Here is a 20,951-nt window from a genome sequence, read left to right as displayed (position 1 = left end):
TGCCTTAGTTCCTCCTTTGTGTCTGAAAATGGTCCACTTTGATTGCTACATACATCTGTCTGTACATGTATACATGCATACACATGTACATACAGAGCATGAAAATGGTCCACTTCAATTAGTATTCTGTCTCGGTCAGCAAATATGTACATAAATAAATAAATACATACACGTGTACATACATACATACCTGCATACATAGGTACAAAAGGGTATGTATACAGGGAATACACATAGGTACATACATAAATACACATGTACATACATGAGTATGTACATACATATGTACCCACATACATACATCCATTCATACATACTTACAGTCATGAATGCATACATACATATGTACATCTATACATAATACACAATACATATGTATATAAATACATACATACATTTGTACACAGTACACACATGCATACATAAGTATGTACATGCATACACCTATACATATATATGCATACATGGACTATACATACTTATGTACATATGTACTTGCATATATACATGCATACATATGTACATACATAAATGTATGTATGCAGCGATGATACATACATGCATACATACATACATACATGCATATGTATATGCATACATACATGCATATGTACATACGTACATACCTGCATACATATGCACATACATACATTATACACATGCACATGTATAAATACATACATTTGTACATAGTACATACATTCATATGCATATACATACTTGCATACATACATACAAACATACGTACTTGCATAGATATGTACCTATGTACATTTACATACATTCATATATACCTACATATATACGTACATACATACATGCATAATACATAGGCAGATGTATAAATACATACATTTGTATGTAGATGTAAATACTTACATGTATACATACACACACACACACACATATATATATATATATATATATATATATATATGTATATATATATATATATATATATATATATATATATATATACATACATATATATGTACATATATACATGCATACATACATGCATAGATACATTTACTGTATGTATACAGGGACTGCAAGTCATTTTGAGAAATGTACTTTTTAAAACAGGCACAGTAAAGAAAAGGCCTGATACTGTGGTATATCTTTAGCAGACAACTGACCACCTTTAATGGTTCAGAAGCTTAATGTAAGGTCCAGACACTATGACAAGTGGCAAAAGTCAAAGCTGAACAAATTGTTCTGCTAAACAAGAATCAATCTGCTTTGAACTGGCTACATATTCTATTGTATCACATCCACCAATCCATCCATCCACAACCCCTTTGTTGCATTTTTGCAAAAGGGCTTGGGGTGTCACTTAACAGTGACACTTTTCAAGAACCAATGTCCACACATACGCACATACACTTAGACCTATGGCCAGTTTAGAGATACCAATCCACCTACTGCATTGTCTTTAGAATGTGGGTACTTTCATGCATATCGACATGAGAGAAAAATGGCACATCGCACTTATAGCTCTCAACTGTCCCTGATTTCTCAGAATGTCCTTGATTTTGTCTAGAAAATGTGTTCTGCTCCTCATAAAATTTGAGCTTTCTGGCAAATCGCTGAGGATTGTAGTCATTAAATAAGGAGAGACATATGAGTTACAAACTTCACATCCTTCAGAAAATGCATACAAATGCAAAGCCTGCTACTCTAGCAATATTCTGTATTTATAAGAAAACATTTAAAATCTGTCCCTGATTTTTGGCCTTTGTCCCTCATTAAGTTTTGTTCTAAGATGTAGAGATGTATAGTTTTAATTGATGTGTGTCTCTAAGCTTTTCAAACAACTCAAAATATTTTGAAAACAAAGATAACAAACAAAAGACATCAGAAAATATTTTAAAGTAACCAGGTGTACTGTTGTGATTTTTTCAGGGAAAGGGAAAAACAGTGCCCTGCAGACATTCATTTATCACATCTGATAGCCTGTACCAAGGGTTACACTCCTAGAAGCCTCACCGCAGGGGTAGGTTTCTTGGCTAGAGGAGAGTCCTGTGCCGAAGGCTGAGGTCCTGTAAGTGGCAGTGTTGGGAAGGACTTCTTGGACCTTGTTGCTATTAAACAAGGGAAAAGCACTCTGTGGTGCCTGCCTATAAAAAGATGTCTGTTTTACTGGAAACAGGCAGAACTTCTAGCCAAGATATATGAGTGGTGTACTTCATCATATCCAGGCTCTCCCTAATGCCAGCTGAAACTCAGTTTGTCCCCATCCTGTCTGAGACAGTACCCAGCTATCCCCATCCTGGTTCAGCCAGTGCCCACCTATCCCCATCCTGTCTGAGACAGTACCCAGCTATCCCCATCCTGGTTCAGCTAGTGCCCACCAGTCCCCATCCTGTTTGAGACAGTACCCAGCTATCCCCATCCTGGTTCAGCTAGTGCCCACCAGTCCCCATCCTGTTTGAGAAGGTACCCACCTATCCCCATCCTGGTTGAGCCAATGCCCACCTAACCTCATCCTGGTTCAGCCAGTGCTCACCTGTCCCCATCCTGTTTGAGACAGTACCCACCTATCCTCATCCTGGTTGAGCCAATGCCCACCTAACCCCATCCTGGTTCAGCCAGTGCTCACCTGTCCCCATCCTGTTTGAGACAGTACCCACCTATCCCCATCCTGGTTCAGCCAGTACCCACCTGACCACATCCTGGTTGAGCCAATGCCCACCATCCTCATCCTGGTTGAGCTGTTACCTATTTGTTTCCATCTTGGTCTAGCCAATGACCACCTGTCTGTATTTGTAGACCAAGATCATGGGCAGCAGAAGCTACATCTAAATCACTGTATTAGCAGATCACTTACAGCCTGGCTTTCTTTTAAAATATATATTTCAGCACCCATGTTCTTTTACTAACCCCCTCACCAACCACTTTGGCATATCCCATAAAACCAGGCTGCCATCTTTGGTTATCTAAACAAATGTGTGGCATGGAATGGGTAATGAGTGAGAAGAGCAGCCAAATGAATGAAGCACCCAGTGATGGAATGGGTAATGAGTGAGAAGAGCAGCCAAATGAATGAAGTACCCAGTGATGGAATGGGTAATGAGTGAGAAGAGCAGCCAAATGAATGAAGTACCCAGTGATGGAATGGGTAATGAGTGAGAAGAGCAGCCAAATGAATGAAGTACCCAGTGATGGAATGGGTAATGAGTGAGAAGAGCAGCCAAATGAATGAAGTACCCAGTGATGGAATGGGTAATGAGTGAGAAGAGCAGCCAAATGAATGAAGTACCCAGTGATGGAATGGGTAATGAGTGAGAAGAGCAGCCAAATGAATGAAGTACCCAGTGATGGAATGGGTAATGAGTGAGAAGAGCAGCCAAATGAATGAAGTACCCAGTGATGGAATGGGTAATGAGTGAGAAGAGCAGCCAAATGAATGAAGTACCCAGTGAGGAAACAAATAAATAAATGAAGGTATGAGGTAGGTAGCAAACTGACAGAAACAATCTGAGCACTGCAGGAGTGGGGTGGGTAATCACAGAAGATAATAGCTTCAGGATTACAGGAACGGGTGGATAACCACTTACAGGAGCAGTCTGAAAACTGAAATAACAAGCGAGAGAAACAATCAAATAAGTGAGGGAATGTGGTGGATAACCAGCTTAAAAGAACAGTCTGATGACTGAAGAAATTGGGGCAAACACTGAGGGGGAACTTCATGATGAGAGTAGTAATTGAGTAATTAAGTGGGTAACTGCTAAACAAACCTGTCAACTGTCCAGATTTTGGAGAAATATACCTCATTTGTTTTCATGCTTGTGCTCCATCCTTTATACCTCATTTGTTTTCATGCTCGTGCTCCGTCCTTTATAAAATTTGAAATTATGTTGAGAAGTTTTAAGTTAGTAGTACCAGCATTTAAAACATATCCCTAATCTGGGGCCTTTTCCCCATTTGTTTTTACTTTGTCCATAAGTCCAGAGGTAAAAGGTGAGATGGATTCCAGTGAGGTGAACAGCCCAATGACAGAAGAAATAACACTGACAGAAATAACCTGATGACTGAAAGAACGGGTGGGTAACCTGTGAGAGGAACACCCACATGACTGAAGGAATATGCTGAATAACCAATGGGTTATAAACTGGTGACTGCAACAGTGAGTTGGGAAACCACTAAGGGAAACATACTAGTCACTAATGGAATGTGGCGGCACCATATGAGTGGACCAGCCTGATGACTGAAAGAATGGGGTGGATTTACCATGTGGGAGGTAATCTGATGACTTCAGAAATGGGATGGTAACTTATCACAGAAACAGCCTGGTAGCTGAAGCAATGGGGTGGTTAATCAGCAAGTAGAATGGCCTGAAGGCTGCAGGGATGAAATGTCAGTATCTGACCCTCCACCAGGGGTCACTGCAGTATTGTGTATATGCCTGTCATTTTCTGTGGAAAATAAAAGCTACCTATGGACTAGTTCATTTGAATTTCCTGATTCTCAAGTTTGAGTGCCAGGATGTTTGTACTTTTCTTTTAATATTTGTGTTGGCGTTTTATTTAAGAATAAGTGTATTGTGCAGGTATCACTTTGCTTATGGTTCAGTTACCACTGGCAAACCTCCATACTGCCTTGGTTCCTCTCTTCAATGTTGAATGAGTAGGGAGTACCTGATAACGACTGTTACATCTGCTGCTGCTGTTTGATTGTTTGTTTGTACTTGTTAACTGGTTATGTCCCGTTAGAAATATCCGTTTTCAGTGGAATCCTGAGGAAACAGAGACTTTAAATGTGATGAGTATTTACAAAAAATAATGTCAGTACAATCAAAAAGTAATTGCAATGAAGGACGCAAAGGTGGGTCAGCATATACAATTGGATACCTATGTTATGCAAGTAATAGCTAGGCTATAAATCCTCAATTACAAGAAGTCGTAATAATGGCAGACACATACTGATGGTAAACAAGAAAACACAAAAACTAGACAATGCCTAAACTATTCCCGAAATCAAACATATACTTACCAGGCTTAACGGTTTCAGAGAAAGAAGGTTGTGCAACAAAAACTGAAAAAAAATATGGAAAAACAGGAAAATACAAGCCTACCAAATCTGATGATGACATGGGAAGAAATATTAAAGCGACTGACAATGTACAGGAGTTAGAATAAACATTGACTTCATACCTGAATGGCCTAACAAAGAGGTTACTTGGTTCTTTAACAACTCCCAGTGTATGGATTTGGATTAATCTATGCATTGATACAGACATATTTCTACCTAAACCCCTACTCCTCAGGAGATCTGGGCTTTGTCTCAAACCTGAATCACTTGTGGTACTGCTAGACCCCTGCCTCTGGTACAGCATTCTAATTTAAACAAGGAAATCATTCTGTGCTATTCTGTGCTGTGCCCTCTGTATCACCATCATACAATGTATGCATTTTGAAAAGAATTTAAAAAAGCAATTCTTTTTTAATATACTGCTTTTAATCTCTTATGGCACATTTTAACTTAATGTACTCTTTAAATATTACTTAATATGTCTACAATGTGTCTGTCTTCATTGTGTTTGCCTGTCTTTCTAGGATTGTAAGTGGAACTCCTGGGTACCAGTCTGAGGCTGAAGGAATGGATTCTAGCTCTTTTGGTCTTCAAACTTCATGGCACAGACTACAGAGGTCTTCTGTTCTATTTTCACAGAGATCCATGCTTTTAAAACAGGCATATTTAAGATGGTCATTATTAAATTTCTCAAACATCAAGTGCCCAACTCACAAGACACTAAGAAACAGAATTACGATGGCTGTTTTACACAGAAAATCACTGCTGGTGCAGTTTCCAGGTGTGCATCATTGGGGACTCCCTTCATTCTCCCTTCTTCATATTTGTGTGACCATGGAGTTGGCCTTTATAAGTTAGAGGAGTATAAGGGGGCTTGATCCCCACATGGGGGCACTACAGGGGGTTTGCTTCTCTGTAAAAATGCTTTAATTTTCAGGTGTATTTGCCCTTTTGGTATTTCAGGCATTTGTGCTCAAAAACGTAGTTCCTTTGTTGTCTTGTCATTCAGCGTTTCTCAGTGGATTCTTTACACAACAACTTAAAGGAATCCCTGGCTGAAAAAAAAACAGCATGCCGAAGGGTTGACATTACCTGGAATAAAATGAAAACCAGTGCAGAGCTTCATGCAACTGAATTTGTAACCGTAGCTTTTGACGATTTATATAGAGTATAATGTGCAGAGAGGGGGTCTACATAGGGTAGGAAAACTCTCACTGACTACCAGTCGGATAGCTGGTGCTGTCTTCAGTGGTTTGAATGCTCAGATTTCATCTCCTGCAGTCCCCATCTGGCTATCAGTGTTCTCTTCAGCTGTCACATTTGGAGTGCATGAGTCTCTCCTACTGGCATACTCCATGATGCCACACACACCAGACTAGGAGAGTGTGCAGAGAAGCTGCAGTCGTCACTTTCATAGTTCATTTCTGTTATGATGAAAAAGTTCCCATGTTCTCTTTACCCATTAGATCATGAGCCAGGGCCCACACTGGCACTGCATCTATTGTCCACAGGAAGATCATGATATCAAATACTACCATAAGGGACAGCAGTTCTATCCAGGCACCAAAGGATAAGCAGGGAGAATCTGCAAGACTATCTTATGTCCGATAAGATGGTAGCATTTGAGAATGTCTGTGCAAAGATGTGAGGGTCTCTCGCACATTCTCAGGCTGATATCAGAGACCTGGGAAAAAGAAATGGTTATGAAATATGGTCATCAGCTACACCCTCATGGTGACAATTCCACTTCTGGAACACCCTCATTAGCATCACTTTTCCAGCTGTCCTCTGTACTAAGGACTCATTCTTGTGCCCATCCTGTTTGTCTGCAATAGAGGCCCACAAGATGTGTACACCACACACTTACTTTGGGGTTCATCCAGGAATGTGTAAGCATCACCTATACCCTGAATGAGTGGTTAGGCTTAAACCGTGGCCAGTATATACTTGGAAACAACCTCTTAAATCCTCTGGCCAGTGCTTGCTGGTTGCACTTGGAACTGAGGATTGTTATCCCCAAGCCTCTCCCTGGGTCCAGTAGAGCTTCATGGCCCAGGGTGAGGAGTGTCCATGGGGGCCTCTAGCATTAAACACTTCAGGCTGTCAGAGTCAGTCATTTGTTTAACATGTAGTGGGATCTGTCATCGTGGGTACAGAAGTGTGTCCTTATGAAGAATGTACTGATGCCATGTGTAGCCTGGCACAGGTCTGACCTGTTTAAAAGTTGGCTTCAGCAGGTATGTACCTAAGCACAATGATTTGCTGCTCTGACTATTGGCACTTCTGTGTCAGATGTTCTATCTCTCACACATCAGCCAAGTGAACGGTGTATCAGCCTCCCCCCTTATCATGACAATGGTATTCATATGGCCCAGAGGCCCTTCTATCAGTGATTGATAATAACAGTGCCACTTCCTCTCCGCATTTGTCCCTTCCTAGATGGTCCTCTTTCATTTAAAAGTCCAGCCTGATGAAGTACTCTTTAGAGTGGCCAATGGTCCCTTCCCCTTCCCCTATAAATGCCTAAATAATTGTGTAAGTAAGAAAGTGAAGTGACCTTGTGCCATACCATCTGTGGGGTCTGTGCTAAGTGAAGTATTTTTTTTGGCCTGGTAACATCTAATTATCACTTCTTCTTGCTGCCAAGAAAGTAGATGCCCTCTGCGGTCTGCAGGTTGACTGGAGTGGGAACCTCACCAAGCATCCTAGTGTATTAATACATCCCAGGCAAATCACAGTACACATACAAATGCATGCACCAGTGTCTCACCAAACATGCCCCTAAGGCAAAACACAAAATCAAATGTTTTAGTCATAGGTGACTCCATTTTCAGATGCACAGATATCCCATTCACCAGGCTGGATAAGGAAAAGGTCAAAGTCAGCTGTCTGTCAGGTGTCAGGATCCACCACATCACACATGCACTCAGGTCTCTCAATAACAGGCACTGTTATGACTCTCTCGTAATCCATGTTGGTGTGAACGACTTGAGACATACCTCACTGGACTATCTGAAGAGAGACATGACTGAGCTCTCTGATTATGTGTCCCAGGTGGGTATGTCCCTAGCCTTAAGCAGCATTCTACCTTCATCTAGGATAATGACTCAATACAGGCAAAAACTAATTGACTTCAACAATTGGCTTAGTTCCTGGTGTCATTCTAAGGGGATCCAGTACCTGACAGCCTGAGATGATATGGTTGATGGACCATGATGCTTTGCCAAATATGGTCTTCACCTGTAATCTCTAGGCTTTTGGCTATTGGCTAAGGCTCTTGGGCCTCCATAGTGCCTTTTTTAGGCAATGTCACAAAAACAAAATTCCTGATGTAAAAATATCCTCAAAAAGCAACCTTAAGGTTATGCTGCTAAACACAGGAAGTCTAAAAATTGCACTCACTGGAAGCACTCCTCATCTTGGAAAATGCAGACATCTTACAATCACAGAGACCTGTTTCAAGGCCATGGAGAGCACCCCAGCCATACTAGGATTTAATGCCTTCCACACGTTCAGGCCACCAAATGAACACGTGAAAACTAAAGGAGATGGAGTATCAATATTCATCAAAGATAAATACACCTCCAGATTGGTTAAACAGGATGATTCCCTAGAGTTACTCCATGTGCAAATAACTATAGGAAAGACCCTTCTCCAAGTTATTGTCAGCTATAGATCCCCCTCCATGAACCATTATATACACAATGTCTACTCAGATCTACTTGAGTCGTTCAAAATACAACCAAGAACCCTGGTTATGGGTAACTACTCATCCATAGAGTGGGTAAATTATACTTGTACAAACACACTCGCCCAAAGGTTCTTAGACTTCATTAACTCAAATGTCTTGGAGCAGATACCTGGCACCCCCACAAGGGGTCCAAATATTTTAGACTTGGTACATACCAACATGGCAGGATGTTGCACCACCACAAGTGTGTGGCCCTCCCTAGTGAAGTCTGATCATACATCAGTCTCTTTCAAAATAACAATAGCATGAGACCTCCCCCCAGGAGAAATTAGGCTAAAAAACTTCTCCAAAGCCAAATCCAGCCTCTTACAAGAAGGCATTAATAGCTTCAAAGTTCTTGGACCCAATGACGGCAAGGACACCTATACTGGGATATACACCATTGCATTGTATAAGCATCAATACAATTGTACTGACTCCACCTTTCCTGACAGGACCAAAGGAAGATCCTCAAGAATAAACAAGCCTGCCTGGTGTACATCTGCCATAAACTGGTTACATGACTAGAGGAAGAAACTGCTGTCTGAAGGCACGAAGGAACAATCTCAGAATTGGAAGCACACCTTACTCAGCTTGAACAAGCAAATAAGACATCTTCTAAACTCCTCTAAAGCTAACTACGAATCTAGATTACCATCCCTAGCTAAGGATAACCATAAGGCATTCTTTAGCTACATCCGAAACCTTAAAGGAAAAGCTCAGATTTGCACTGAACTGGTAGTGAATGGTACCACACATACTGAACCAGTAGAAATAACCAACCTGCTAGCAGACAGGTTCAGTAAAAACTTCTCCCCCCGTCCCTGCTACTTATTCCCCAAAACATTCCTACCACCTATTCTCTACCTAGTATCTCTAAAGAGCAGGTCTTAACCACTCTCTCCAAGGCCAAAAACATAGCCTCCATGGGACCTGATAACATCTCAGGCTGCATTCTCAATGGTTTAAAACTGGAGTAAGCAACACCATTGGGTACTCTTTTCAACCACAGCCTAAGCACTAGTTTTGTCCCTGCTGAATGGAAAACAGCTACCATCAGCCCCTTGCACAATGGAGGGTGCATCCACTGACCCTGAGAACTATAGACCCATTAGCCTAACCAGGCTTATCTTTAAGGTCATGGAAGGAATCCTCATGGATCTTATCAACAAGGACATAAGAAACCTTTCAACACTTTGCTCAACCCAGTTTGATTTTGTTAAAAGGACATCCTGCCTTTTGAACCTGGTGGACTTCTTTGAGACTGTCACCAAAGCCCTGGATGACAGCAAATCTGTGCATACAGCCTACCTAGACTTGGTCAAGGCCTTTGACACAATCCCCAACTCAGACTTCATTGAACAACTCACCCAGCTGGAGGTCAACCCATATACTGTTAGGCGGGTTTCAAACTGGCTCACTGAGAGAACATATACAATCAAAATAGGGGACTCCACCTCCACCAGTAGACCTACTACCAGTGATGTTCCACAGGGATCACTGCTGGGGCCCTTATCATTTGGAATCTATTTCTCAGAAGTACAGGCAAAAAGATAATGTCTGTGGCTGACAAAGTTTGCTGATGACTGCAAACTGGGAGCAGTCATTGAGTCCCCAAATTATGTCAACATTCTACAAGAAGGACTTATGCAAACCAATGATTAGAGCCAAAGTTGTGGTCTTAAAGTCAATGCAAAAAATGCATTATCATCCCCTTTGGCAAACACAGTGTCCCTGCAGATTACCATATTAATATCAACACCCTAAGCTCTAAATCAGAGGTGAGAGATTTGGACACACAGGTTGACAGCAACCATATTTTTTATCAAAATGTCTCCACAGTGATAAGGAAGGCCTTCTACGTTGCTCACCTCATAAGTAAGGGCATTGCTTCCAGAACAAAAGAGATTGTAACCCCCCTGTACTCTTCTCTCATCAAGCCAGTAATAGAGTGCAATGCTCCCTTTGGTATATAGGTTCATAGGTGTGTACTAGGCTAATGGCCCTGGAGCCTTTACAAGCCTAGCCCATAGGATTACCCTGGCATCATGCCACCCAACCTTAGTTCCCAGTTCCACTCATCAAGATTTCTCTTGAAGAGGGCCAGTGAGGTGCTCTGTTTGGTATGTATGGGAAGTCTATTCCATAGCATGGGCAGTCTCTGGGTTATGAACCTGTCCCTCCAGCTTGTTCTGTTGATTGTGGTAATGAGGTTGAGGTCTCTGGACTGTGTGGTGTGGAGGGATTGGGATTTCTTTAGATGTAGCATTTCTAACAGAGCTGGATCAGACATGGCTTCGTAAATCAAGCAGAGATTGCCTCTAAGTAGGCGATATGAGACAGAGAATAGTTGGAGTTTTTTGAGTCTGTCCATATAGGACAAGTGTTTAAGGCCTAGGATCCTCTTTGTGAGGTACTTTTGTGGCCTCTCTGGTTGTTGCAGGTGTCTAGTGAAGTACATGCCAAATGGGGCATTGTACTCGACCATTGGCCTAATGAGGGAAGAGTAGAGGGAGACAATGACCTCTTTCTTCCTGGATGCAAAACCCTTAGTAATGAGATGTGCCACATAGAAGGACTTTCTGACCACAGTGGCAATGTGGTGAAGAAAGGTTGCTGTAAACCTGTGTTCCCAGATCTTTTATAATGCCTTCTGTGTTCAGTGGACTACCATCAATGTGGTAATTCATGGGAACCGGGTTTTTCCCAAAGGGGATGACGACACATTTTTTGGCATTGAGCTTAAGGCCATGGTTCTGACACCAGTCATTGGTCTCGGTGAGGCTTATCTGTAGGATATCAGCATCACTTGGGGAGTTAATAATACTGATGAAGGGTGCAACCTGAAAGCTTTATCCTGTCTTGTATGAATAAATTGAGTTTGAGCATTTTTTCTTCTGTTTCATTTTTTTTTGGCAGTATAATAACTCAACAGTGTGAACTTTATGCAGTTGGTTGTTGTATCTAAGAGTTAATAATTTCTCCCAACTTGCAATCATCTGCGAACTTTGTCAGCCAGAGTCCCTTCATGTTGGCCTGGACTTCAGAGAAGTAGATACCAAACAGGAGAGGACCCAGGACCAAACCCTGTGGGACTCCACTCGTGACTGGTCGGTAGTCTGACTTAGAATCAGTTACTTTCACACTGTGGGTTCTTTCTGTGAGCCAGTTTGCAACCCACCTAGTGATATAGGGGTTGATGCCTAGGTTAGTGAGTTTTTCTATGATTCTGAGTGGGGAATGGTATCAAAGGCTTTAGCCAGATCAAGGTAGGCTGTATGAACCACCTTGCCTTTATCCACAGCTCTGGTGACTGACTCAAAGAAGTTGACCAAGTTGGGCAGGCATGATCTACTCTTCACAAAACCAAACTGTGTGGGATCCAAAGTTTGGAGATTCCCTATATCTTTGTTTATTAGGTCCACCATGATGCATTCCATAGCTTTGCATATCAGACTCGTCAGGCCAATGGGGCAATAGTGCCCAGGGTCTGTAGTTGCTCCTCCTTTGTGGAGAGGGATGACTGTAGCAGTGTGCCATTTGGTAGGGACAAAGCCTGAGGTGAGGCTGTGATTGAACAGGGTACACAGGTGAAGTGCTAGTTCACACTGTATTTCATGTAGAACACAGCTGTGGATATTGTCAGGTCCCATAGAAGCTGTATTCTTGGCCTTGGACAGTGCTGTTTTAACCTGTGCAGCAGTAATACTGGGTGCCTGGAAATCTACTGGTATTGTGAGTGATCCTTTGGTGGGGGAGAGAGTGGTAAAGTTGGCACTGAATCTGTTGGCCAGTATATTGGCAATATCTGCTGGCTCGGTATAGGAGGTACTATTGTGCAGTAGCTAAGAGCAAATCTGGGTATTGCCATGGAGATTCTTTACATAACTATAGAAGGCCTTGTGGTTGTCTTTACTATCTGCTGCAATTCTGCTTTCATAGCTAGCTTTAGAGGATTTGATGAGGGATCTCAATTTTTTGCTGAGGCTGATAAGGGAGTTTTTTCCAGTCTTGTGACTTCACCTTATTCCGCATCAGTTTCCTCCTTCTGTTGTACATTTTTTTATGGCAGGGGACCACCAGATTGGCTTCATTTTTAGGAGGAGAGCATCTTGGTTCTATTGGGTATGGCGGGATCTATGCATTTGTGTACATGTTATACAGTGCACTGGTGTATGATTTGGTGGCCATGCAACTATTCTCCATTTGCATGGGTGCTGTGAAGTTAGCCACCTCTGTTTTTAGGAGCCCAAAGTTAGCTTTGGAGAAGTTTTTCATGGTGGTTACCTTTGCGTGGTGGGTGGGAGGGATGTGGATTTCCAAGGTGATTAGTTTGTGGTCGGATCTAACCAGGGAGGAGTTGACTATTGATGTAGAGCAACAGTCACCCATGTTAGTAATGACCAGGTCAAGGACGTTGCTACCTCTAGCCTGGGGGTAAGAACGAGCTGGTTCAGGGCATTGGAATTAATGAATTCCAGGAAACATTGGGCAAGTATATTGGTACATGAGTAGTTTTCCTAGTTAATGGAGGGGTAGTTGAAGTAACCCAGTATGAGAGTGTTAAGTTGGACCCTAATATTCTCCAGGGTGCTTAGGAACATGAAGTGTGAGTCTTGGAACATGGTTGGGGACCTATAGCAGGCTACAACCTGAATCACTGTCTTACCCAGTGTTAGCTGCACTTGAAGTATCTCTGATGCATTATGTTGGGCTACCAGTTTGGAGGTGTGTGCATCCTTTATGAATATGGAAACATCACCATCTTTGGAGCTTCAGTTCAAGTTCTGGGTCTGAAAGGTGTGGAATTAGTTATAGCCTGGTAGTGCAGGGGTGCTTTCTGTTGTCTTGAACCAGGTCTCTGTTACAGCACAAATGTTGATGTTCTGCATTTTAAGGAGTGCTTTGAGTGAGTGCATTTTGAGATTTAGACTTCTAGCGTTGAGCAGCATGATCCTCAGATTGCATTTGTTTGTAGCTGTCATGATGGTAATTTGGTCTTTGGAGCACCACCTAAAAAAGGCACTATAGGGGTGGCAAGAGTCTTGGCCAGTACCCAGAAGCCCAAGGGTGACAAATGCAGGCAATCTCTGGCAAAGCATCAAGGTCTGTCAGTCATGTCATCCCAGGCAGGCAGATACTAGATCCCCTTAGAATGACACCAGAAAGTTAGCCAATTGTTGAACTCTATCATTTTCTGATTGTACTATGGTATCATTCTGGGTGATGGTAGGAGGCTGCTCAGGGCTAGGGTCATACCCTCCTGGGCTACATAATCTGAGAGCTCCTCTATTTTTCTTTTCATGTAGTTCAGGGAGGTATGTCTCAGGTCATTTGCACCCACATGTACAATGACAGACTCATTTTTGTACTTGTTGAGGGACCTGAGTGTGTGCATTATGTGGTGGATCCTGGCACCTGACAGGCAGCTGACTGTTACTTTCTCCTTATTCAACCTAGTGAGTGGGACATCAGTGTGTCTCACTATTGAGTCACCTATAACTAATGTGTTGGGCATGCTGTTTTGCCTTAGAGGCTTTGGTTGAGTGGCACACTGTTTAGGAGAGTTATGTGTCTCTTGATTAGTGTTGTGTGTGTTGCCTTGGAGGTCTCTGCTGTTTGGGTAGATTTTTATTGAGAGCCTTCATGAAGGTGGGTATGTGGTTTGTGTTTTTATGTGAAGGCAGTACTGGTGTGTGTTCTGGAGGGCTATGTGTTCCATGTGGTTGGTGCAAGTGTTGACCTTCTCCTCTTGACCAGCTATGGCTGGAGAGTGCATGTCTTCCAGTTTGGATATATAAGTGCATCTTTCACAAGTCTAAATGTTGAGAGGTAAGAGGAGAGGGTTATAAATAATCAGCCCTTGCAAGTATTGAACCCAGGATCCTGCACACCATAGCCACAGCAATTTAAGCCATCTGTGCTTTACTAAATTAAACAGGCACTTACAGCAACTGGAGATACCTTCAAGGTTCCTCACAAAGAAAATTCAGTGTCTTCAACACATGTCTTACGTGGACAGACGGAAATCACTGCCACTGTACTCTGTATCATATAGACTGCTCAGAGGTGACCTGTGCCTTGCATATAGAGCAACCTCTAATGCTGCCTTAATGGAAATAATGCACATTCATAAATCAAATGGTACATGAGTCACTCACTCTAGGTACCTTAACCTAGCATGTGACATCAACAGGACTTGCTGGAGAGACAGATATGTATCCCAGTGGATGCTTCTCCTCTGGAATCTATTCATCCTGTTTCATAATAATAAACCTAAAAGCATTAGATACAGTGATTTCCTCTGCCACACTGGGACTTATATCCTTTAGCTGTCTGTCTTACCCCACCAGGTTCCAAACCTTGCAGGTAGCTGTCTGTCGTACCCCACCAGGTTCCAGACCTTGCAGGTAGCTGTCTGTCTTACCCCACCAGGTTCCAGACCTTGCAGGTAGCTGTCTGTCTTACCCCACCAGGTTCCAGACCTGGCAGGTAGCTGTCTGTCTTACCCCACCAGGTTCCAGACCTTGCAGGTAGCTGTCTGTCTTACCCCATCAGGTTTCATACCTTGCAGGTAGCTGTCTGCCTTATCCCACCAGGTTCCAGACCTTGCAGGTAGCTGTCTTTCTTACCCCACCAGGTTCCAGACCTTGCAGGTAGATTACATGGTGGAAAAGATTTCAACTCTTCATGCTTTTCAGGTCAAGGAAGAGCTGATCAAGAGTGTTATTATGGTCTGTACTAAATATAAAATCCTTGTGTTGTGTGTCATATAAGCTCACGGTGGTTCAGCGGTTAGCATTGTCGCCTCACAGCAAGAGGTTCTCCAGTTTGATTCTCGGCTGGAGTGCCTTCTATGCAGAGTCGGCATCTCCTCCCCATGGTCAAGTGAATTTAAAGACATGCAGGTAGGTACGTGCGTGTGTGGGTGTGCCTTCTTTGAAGGTTGGGCACCAGGCTGGAAACTTGACACTGTAAAAATTCACTGCCAATCGTTAGCAGACGAGAGTTCCTCTGCGGTGACCCCTAACTAGGAAAAGCCAAAAGGAAGATGTTTTGTGTCATAGCTAACTGGTTCTCTGCCAGAGCCCATGTACTTAGAGTGGTAGGTCCACTTATGAAAAGAAAATGTTACTAATGGTATACCACCTGGCTCAGTGTTGGGTCTCGGAGGAGTAAAAAAGGTTGAATGGAAGACTGCAAGGAACCACCACGATGTAGAATCCACAATTTAATTGATTTACAAAAAGGAAAAACAAGCGCTTTCACGCACCATCCCGGTGCGCTTCAAAGTAGTAAAAAGGTGGAATGAAAGGCACAGCCACCCTGAGTGACAGCTTGTAGGGGGCGCAAAAATGGGAAAACACCAAAGTAAGTCATTTTATTTTTTGTTGAAATTAAAGTTAATTGCAGTTTACAGATACTTTTCTGCTGATCCTGGCTGCCCTCCAACCAATTTCATCTCAGTAGAAATGCATGTTCATAGGTTCATAGGTAGGTACTAGGCTATTGGCCCAAGGGCCTAAGTAAGCCTAGCCAACAAGGTTCCCTGGCTTATGCCACCCAATAAAGTTAATTTCCTGTGCCCCTGTCGAGCAGAGCCACAGAAGTGATCCCTGGGGTGTATTTCCTATATCCCATCTACTCATCAAGATTCTTCTTGAAGAGTTTTAATGAGGAGCTCTACTTGACATAGATGGGTAGGTTGTTCCAAAGTATGGGAAGTCTCTGGGATAGGAATCTATCCCACCAGCATGTCCTGTTTATTGTGGTGACAAGGTTTAGGTCCCTAGAGCGTGTAGCTCAGAGGGATTGGGATTTCTTTAGGTGTAGCATGTCCAGCAGCTCTGGGTTTGATATAGCTTTATATGTTAGGCAGAGATCACCTCGGAGTAGGCGATATGCTACGGAGTAAAGCTGGAGTTTTTTTAGGCGGTCAGTGTAGGGCATTTGTTTGAGGCCAGTAATCCTCTTTGTGAGGTACTTTTGTGGCCTTTCCAGCTGCTGCAGATGTCTTGTGAGGTACATACATGTTGGTCATCTTTACGTGTTACATAAGGGATGAGACTCAGGCTCCACCCTAAAACATTGAGTAGCCTTCTGATTGCGGCACTTGGCACAGCAGGTGGGCAGTGTAAGACAATCTGTGGCTCTTTATGTTTGCTGCTGTACCAGTAAAACTCACAACTATCTTCATGCAGGAAGACAGGAGTGTTTATGAGCTGAGAAAATAATTTACTCAAATCTATTACCATTTTGTGTATGTTTTAGGGCATTAAGCTAAAAACCACTAGGTATTATATATTTTATTCAAACATGGGATGGGAGACTGGGATTAGACAAGAGCAGAGATGATGAAGACACTTCCTTAGCATCCAAACTGACCGAGCTCAGATGACTTCCTTTACGAAGGATAAGCATTAGACAAGAGCAGAGATGATGAAGACGCTTCCTTAGCATCCAAACTGACCGGGCTCAGATGACTTCCTTTACGAAGGATAAGCATTCAAGCAAGTCGCCCACATTGCCGTAGGGAGTTAAATCAATCTGTACTGGCAGTCGCCCACATTGCTGTAGGGAGTTAAATCAATCTGTACAAGTCGCCCACATTGCTGTAGGGAGTTAAATCAATCTGTACAAGTCGCCCACATTGCTGTAGGGAGTTAAATCAATCTGTACAAGTCGCCCACATTGCTGTAGGGAGTTAAATCAATCTGTATAAGTTGCCCACATTGCTGTAGGGAGTTAAATCAATCTGTACAAGTCGCCCACATTGCTGTAGGGAGTTAAATCAATCTGTACAAGTCGCCCACATTGCTGTAGGGAGTTAAATCAATCTGTACAAGTCGCCCACATTGCTGTAGGGAGTTAAATCAATCTGTACAAGTCGCCCACATTGCTGTAGGGAGTTAAATCAATCTGTACAAGTCGCCCACATACTGCTGTAGGGAGTTAAATCAATCTGTACAAGTCGCCCACATTGCTGTAGGGAGTTAAATCAATCTGTACAAGTCGCCCACATTGCTGTAGGGAGTTAAATCAATCTGTACAAGTCGCCCACATTGCTGTAGGGAGTTAAATCAATCTGTACAAGTCGCCCACATTGCTGTAGGGAGTTAAATCAATCTGTACAAGTCACCCACATTGCTGTAGGGAGTTAAATCAATCTGTACAAGTCGCCCACATTGCTGTAGGGAGTTAAATCAATCTGTACAAGTCGCCCACATTGCTGTAGGGAGTTAAATCAATCTGTACAAGTCGCCCACATTGCTGTAGGGAGTTAAATCAATCTGTACAAGTCGCCCACATTGCTGTAGGGAGTTAAATCAATCTGTACAAGTCGCCCACATTGCTGTAGGGAGTTAAATCAATCTGTACAAGTCGCCCACATTGCTGTAGGGAGTTAAATCAATCTGTACAAGTCGCCCACATTGCTGTAGGGAGTTAAATCAATCTGTACTGGCAGTCGCCCACATTGCCGTAGGGAGTTAAATCAATCTGTACTGGCAGTTGCCCACGTTGCTGTAGGGAGTTAAATCAATCTGTACAAGTCGCCCACATTGCTGTAGGGAGTTAAATCAATCTGTACAAGTCGCCCACATTGCTGTATGGAGTTAAATCAATCTGTACAAGTCGCCCACATTGCTGTAGGGAGTTAAATCAATCTGTACAAGTCGCCCACATTGCTGTAGGGAGTTAAATCAATCTGTACAAGTCGCCCACATTGCTGTAGGGAGTTAAATCAATCTGTACAAGTCGCCCACATTGCTGTATGGAGTTAAATCAATCTGTACAAGTCGCCCACATTGCTGTAGGGAGTTAAATCAATCTGTACAAGTCGCCCAAATTGCTGTAGGGAGTTAAATCAATCTGTACTGGCATTTCTGACAAAATTGAACATGCTTAATCTTATGTATTACTGTTTAGTTGCTGAATAGTAGTGGAACATTTGTTGAACCAAAGAATCCTGTTTACTTCACTTAGGTTCCCTCTGAGCATCTGAGCCTTCCTCCAGCAAACAGTAGGAGATATGCAGCATCTTGTGTTTCTTGTGCTCCTGCCATACAATTATGAGACACTACAACCTTTAGTTTATTCCTTTTTCATGAGGTGTTAGGGTGCCAGATGAGGATCCTGACCCTGGTGCCAAGTCTCCTTGCAACATCTCTGTAGTTCTCAGACCTTTCAGGCCAACATTCCTGGCCTATGGTTGTCTGTGTTTGCAGACGTCTATAAACTGGATGTTGTTATTTGATATTCCACTGACTCAGAATTGCTCCAACATGACTTACACCATGTTAACAATTGGTGCAAGGATAACAGTCACAGATTAAAAGTGAAAAGATTTTGTATAATTCAGTTTGGAAAACAAAACCTTTTCAAATACCATATAGGTTCATAGGTTGATAGGTAGGTACTAGGCTATCTGCCCAAGGGCATTTATAAGCCTAGCCAGAATGTGTCGGCTTTCACTGCCCCATTGATTAATTAACTGATTCTCTGTCAAGCAGAGCCAATGAAGTGATCCCAGGGGTGTATTTTCTGTTACCCATCCACTCATCAAGGTTTCTCTTGAAGAGTGTTAGTGAGGGGCTCTGCCTGACATAATTTAGAATTTTGTTCCAAAGCATGGGGAGTCTCTGTGACAGGAATCTATCCCTCCAGCATGTTCTATTTATTGTTGCGGTGAGGTTTAGCTCACTAGAGCGTGTGGCTCGCAGTGACTTGGATTTCTTTAGATGGAGAATGTCCATCAATTCTGAGTTGGACATGGCTTTGTAAATCAGGAAGAGATCACCTCTGAGAAAGTGATATGCCACTGAGTACAGACAGAGTGTTTTCAGTCGGGATGCATAGGACATATGTTTGAGACCAGTAATCCTCTTGGTGAGGTACTTTTGTGGTCTTTCCAGCTGCTGGAAGTGTCTTGTGAGGTACATCCCAAATGGGACATTGTACTTTATGATGGGTCTAATGAGTGATGAGTAGAGGGGCACTATAACCTCTTTATTTCTAGATGTGAACCCTTTAGTAATTAGATGGGCCACATAGAAGGATTTCCTAACTACTTTGGCAATATGATTGTCAAAGGAGAGATTACTATCTACCTCGGTCCTCAGATCTCTTATCACTTCTTCTGTATTAAGGAGGCTGCCACCTATGTGGTATTTTGTGGGTGTTTTCTTTTTCCCAAATGGGATGACTATGCATTTTTTGGCATTTAGCTTGAGGCCAGGACTTTCACACCACGTGTCTATCTCAGTAAGGCCCTTTTGGAGGATGTCTGTGTCAGCCAAAGAGTCAATTATGGCTCCCAGTTTGCAGTCATCAGTGAACTTGGCTAGCCATAGTCCTCCTGTGTTTACCTGTACTTCTGAGAAGTATATGCCAAACAGTAAGGGTCCCAGGACCGAGCCTTGTGTGACACCACTTGTGACTGGTTTAGAGTCGGACCTGGAGCCTGCTATTCTTACTGTGTGAGTTCTGTCTGTAAGCCAGTTGGCAACCCATCTTGTGACGTAGGAGTTTATGTTCAGGCTGGTGAGTTTTTCTGTAATCTGAGTGGGAAATGGTGTTGAAAGCCTTGGTGAGGTCAAGGTAGGCTGTGTGAACCACCTTTCCCTCATCTATGGCCTTGGTGACTGTCTCAAAAAAGTCAACCAGGTTTAGTAGGCATGATCTGCCCTTAACAAAGCCGAACTGGGTCGAGTCAAGTGTTTGGAGGTTCCCAATGTCTTTGTTAATGAGTTCAATGATGATGCGCTCCATAGCCTTGCAGACCAGGCTAGTCAGGCTTATGAGGCGATAGTTACCAGGGTCATTTGTGACCCCTCCTTTGTGGTGAGGAATAACCATTGCTGTGCACCATTCTATGGGCACATAGCCTGTGGAGAGGCTGAGGTTGAACAGCGTGTTTAGGTGAGGGGGTTAGTTCGTTCTGTAGTTCATGCAAGACGCAGCCTGGGACACCATCTGATCCCATTGATGCTGTGTTTTTGGCTTTTGAAAGGGCTGTTTTCACCTGTGCGTCTGTGATTTTTTAGGGCACTACACTTTTCCGGTATTGTTGTGAAGTTTGCACTGAATCTATCTGCCAGGATGTTGGCAATATCAGTAGGTTCAGTATATTTTGTGCTATTTTGCACTAGTTCAGTGCATATCTGTGAGTTTCCACTTAGATTCTTAA

At 42.8% G+C, this 20,951-nt stretch overlaps 1 protein-coding gene across 1 annotated transcript in view; it reads left to right on the top strand.

Moving 5' to 3' along the window:
* Window positions 1–20,951, top strand: part of LOC122814070 (active breakpoint cluster region-related protein-like) — a 1,143,696-nt gene that overhangs the window by 485,337 nt on the left and 637,408 nt on the right. The window lies entirely within an intron of this gene.

The sequence above is a fragment of the Protopterus annectens genome, chromosome 10.part0 (assembly GCF_019279795.1).
Source record: "Protopterus annectens isolate FY-2018-M chromosome 10.part0, PAN1.0, whole genome shotgun sequence".
In the NCBI taxonomy this organism is placed as follows: domain Eukaryota; kingdom Metazoa; phylum Chordata; order Ceratodontiformes; family Protopteridae; genus Protopterus; species Protopterus annectens.
The sequence above is the reverse complement of the archived record's forward strand: the minus strand, read 5'-3'. Positions and strand labels throughout refer to the sequence as shown.